Source organism: Diceros bicornis, chromosome 24 (assembly GCF_020826845.1).
Source record: "Diceros bicornis minor isolate mBicDic1 chromosome 24, mDicBic1.mat.cur, whole genome shotgun sequence".
Lineage (NCBI taxonomy): Eukaryota > Metazoa > Chordata > Mammalia > Perissodactyla > Rhinocerotidae > Diceros > Diceros bicornis.
Genome location: NC_080763.1, coordinates 18,226,026 through 18,230,774, shown reverse-complemented (window position 1 = coordinate 18,230,774; position 4,749 = coordinate 18,226,026).

The window sequence follows — 4,749 nt, the reverse complement described above, 5'->3', positions numbered from 1 at the left end:
TTCCTTTCTCAGACAGTTACAAGTTAAAAATTTTCCCTATGTGGAATCAAATGCAGATTCACCTTTCCAACTCTGCAATTTCCGAATCCAAAATGTTCTGAAATCTAAAAGTGTTTTTGTAATTCCTTTGACAACAAACCCTATTCTGAACCGGGGTGAGGCTGTTCATAGTCTTTATTTACCCCATCACAGGACTCATTGCAGAAATATCAATTTGTTTGATTATAGTACTGCCTCAGTCCCCAATTGGGATGTCATATAATATACAGTACATATACTATATCACCTTCCCAAACTTTGAAAAATTATGGAAGGTTTTGGATAAGAAATTGTGAAACTATATCTCCATCTCTAAATATACTATTCTGGTCTATATTCTAATTTATTTTTTCCAGATGATCTATCACTGATTGAGACAGGTGAATTAAAGCCTCCTACTATTTGTTTGCTCGTCTTTTTTTCCCCGTATCTCCTGTAATTTTAGCTTGATGAATATTGTGCTTTGTTATTTGGTACATAGATATTCATAACTGTTATGTCTTCATTGTCAATCACATCTTTGAGCACTATAAAGTGCCTTTCTTCATCTTCGTTTTATGTAATATTAAGATTATGACCTATGCTTTCTTTTCTTTGTATTTGCCTTATATACCTTTGAACATACTTTTATTTTCAACCTCTCCGGAAACACTTTGTCTCTGATGGGCCATTTGCTTGATTACAGTATAATTTTATTTATTTATTTATTTTCCCCCCAAAGCCCCAGTAGATAGTTGTACGTCATAGCTGCACATCCTTCTAGTTGCTGTATGTGGGACACGGCCTCAGCGTGGCCAGAGAAGCGGTGCATCGGTGCGCGCCCGGGATCCAAACCCAGGCTGCCAGCAACGGAGCGCACGCACATAACTGCTAAGCCACGGGACTGGCCCTTGATTACAGTATAAAGTTGGGTTTTGCCTAGGGAGCAGTCTGAATATTTTTTTCTTTTAATAGGTGAGTAAGCCTATTTCAACATTTATTGATATGTCACATAGGTTAGTCTTAGTTTTATCATATTAATATTATATTATACTTTCTGTTTTTGTAGTTTTTAAAAAGGTTTCACTAAGTAATCTTTTGTCTTCGTGGCTGTGAGTAATTCTCAAATTTCAGAAGGTTTTTGTTTTTGCTCTAGTTTTTGCTTTTATCGTGAAAACTTCAAAAAATACCTCTAGTTTTCTATTATTTAACCAACGTCTATTAATTCCTTACTATGAATAATGAAAAAATAAGCACATTTTCTCTTCTTCCCTTCCTTTCCTCTTCTACTCAGTTTTAGTCAATAATATCTTTCACAGAGTTTATCTTTGCATTTCAAAAGCATTTATTTTCTTACTTGGTTTGTCCGTTCTGTGGCAATGTTTTCCTGGTGAGTGTTTTCAATTATTAGAAACTTTTGCTACTCTTTTCCTCTTTTACTTTAGTGGGTTTAATTTGATGCTGTGTATTACTCATCATCGAATGGGCTAGTTGCTTGCACGAGGCTCCCGCAGAGGGGGCCAGGGCAGCCTTCCAGGCTAGCTGGCTTCCCCACCACCATCAGCCACGGACACAGGCTGCTTCCTACGACTGCTGCTCGCCCATGTGATTCTTTGGGTAGCCCCATGTGGAGGATTAAAAATGGCCACAAATTCTTTGCTACTCTACCCATTCAGAGGTGGAATCTACTCCTCCCATCCCTCGAATCTGGGACGTCTTAGTAACTTGTTTGACAAATAGAATTAGCGCATAAGATGCCTTGGGAGCTTTGGTCCAGGCCACTTGGAGCAATTACTCTGGGGGAAGTCAGTTACCGCGTAAAAAGTCTGTCTTTCTTGAGACCACCACGCCCTCAGGAAACCCAAGCTGGTCACATGGAGAGGCCACGTGGAGAGACAGACGCCTGACAACCTGAGGAGCCAGATGTGTCAGTGTAGAAGACTTCAAACGACTCATCCTCGGCCACCATCTGACGGCAACTGTATGAGGAACTCCAGGCAAAAGCCACGAGCTGAGCCTGTCACATCCCAGAATTGTGAAAGATAATACTCAGTTGGTGTTGGATCATGATGAAGTCACTAAGTTTGTTATGCGGCAATAGGCAAGTGGAACACGCACTTCTGTTGGTTGTATGAACCTATACATTTCGGGGTCTAAAATGGCTCTGCCGTCAGCCTGGCTCACCCCAGCCCCCATAACTGCTGTTGCAAAGAAGGGGTGCCACTTTTGTATATTTCTGGAGCGTTCTCACATCTGCCCCCTCTCCCCTTCACTTTCTTTTTTGTGATTTCTGCCTGATATCAGGCACTTTGGCAGCCCTTCCACATATTTTGGAGTCTGCAAATTATATTTGTCCTCTAGTTTCACCAAAAAATATTGTCTGTAGGGTTTTCCCTCCTTTTTTTTTTTTTTGGTTGTTGTTGTTGTTGCTTTTGAATGATTTGCGAGAAAAGAGAGGGAAATGCCAATTTCTACAGCCACTTGCACAGTATAAGTTACTATTACATTTTTTTAAATGGCTACATTCTTTTAAATGCACCATAACCAATCACTACTAATAGACACGAAGGTTGTTTCCAATATTTCACTATTACAAGCAACGCTGCAGTGAAAATCCCTTTACATAGAACCTTTTTGCACTCAAACAAGTATTTGTGTAGGATAATTTTCTGCAAGTAGAATTTTGGGGTCAAGGGCAATGGCTGATTGAAGGCTTTTTATGACACTTCAGAATATGGGAAAATAGCCCAGTTTTGCTAGAGCTGAAGCTACAGTGCTCAAGTAAATTCACTTGGCCACCGCTACTCCTATTAAATTGTTTGAGTGTTGTGTTGCCTGGTGTATCCAGCCTGTGAAAGAAACAGTCTAGTCCAGTTTGGAAAAAATATGTAATCACAAGGGCTTTTCCAGTCAAAGCTTCCAGGTCTCAAAAAGCAGGGTAACTAGTGAGATAGGGTGAGGTGGAATTAGGAACACGACAAAGCAACACAGCATAGCAGCGAGGGGCACAGAGTGAGGATGGGTGTCAATACCCCCACTCTCAGACCTGGGTGTGAATGACGATTCCACCACTCAATAGCTGTGCAAATTGGGCAGATCGCTTAACCTCTCTGAGCCTTACTTTCCTGATCTGTAAAATAAGAATAGTAATCGTATTTACCGCATAAGGCTATTGTGCGGACTAAACAAGAAATGTAATTTACATCACACTGTCTGTCACATAATATGTGCTCAGTAACTGTCAGCTATCATTAATATAACACAAAAGATCCTCCAGCTCCCAAAATTTTATGGCATCAGAGTAAGTGCAGAGGAGACACGGAGAAAAGGATGGAGGTTGACCGCTTCCTAGAAGAGATTTTTCCATTCCCTACAAAGGCAGATTGCTGGGAACAAACAGAGTGGATAGGAGAAGAGTGGGGAGGGAGGCATGGCCAAGACAAGAAGGTGTGTTTTCCCAAAGGGAAAAGTCCACAGTAGGAGGTAGGACTTTGGGTTTCTGAGAAGAGGCAAGGAGGGAGAGTTGGTGGAGACAAAATGGCTTGGTATCCAGTTTACAAGTCTGTTAATGGGAGCTCTGCTCTATGTGCACAATCTGATCAATAGATACACTCTATGAGCCTGATCTTTAACAGATACTGATCCATTACTCCTCACCCTCTTAGGCATCAGGCAGATGTATAAAAATTAATGCCATCCTTTGGCTTCAGGGCCCCAAGTATGGTTGCACAGGATGTCTGTGTGGATAGTGTCTCTAGTGTTGTACAGTACACAGCCTGCACAACTGTGCCTGCCTGTACATGGCAGCCTGCATGGACTTCACCCCAACGTGCTTCTGTTTGCATTGTGTACCACATGGTCCCCTATGGTCTCACATGGACCATAAGGTCCCTGAAGGCAGAAACATGGATTATACAGTTTTTTCTCCTCCCACAGTGCCTGGCACTCGGTTGATGATCAATAATTCTCCCCTAGGGGCCGGCCCGGTGGTGTAGTGGTTAAGTTCACGCACTCTGCTTTGGCGGCCTGGGGTTCACAAGTTTGGATCCCCAGTGCGGACCTATGCACCGCTCATCAAGCCATGCTGTGGCAGCATCCCATATACGAAACAGAGGAAGATTGGCACAGATGTTAGCTCAGGGCCAATCTTCCTCACCAAAAAATAAAAATAAAAAAAAATAATAATTCTCCCCTAGCAACTCTGTTAGGGAGCCTCTTCTGATTCGCTCCAGGAAGAGAAAGCAGCCTTCTTTGGGCCTGCCCCTGACCTTCTAGGCACACTTGGTCAAAGCTCCACACACCCCCATCAGTATCCAGTGCCCAGCACCCTGCCTGCTCTCCCCTTGAGACCAGATCAACTCAAGCACCAGGAAATCATTGACATCAGAGACTCTCAGATGGAAAGAAGTTTCAAGTTGTTGTCACTCAGGGCCATGGAATACAGCCCTGCAGGCTGTGCACTGCACGAATCCAGGAAGCTGCCTTCTCATGCATCTTATGATGCACAGTGTGTGGATCCTGTCACCCAACCCTTATCTATGCAGGATTCCAAAGGCTCCCAGGGGCCATTATTGGAGAGTGCTCATTTTCAGGTGGTTCCTCATACCAAGCCGAAATCTGTCCCCACCCCTACCCCACAGCAGTTCACACCTTGGAGTGAACTGGCCCTCTGGAGTCCCACACAGAAAGCCCAATTTCCTGTTTTAGCAAATATAAAACTATGAGACCCCA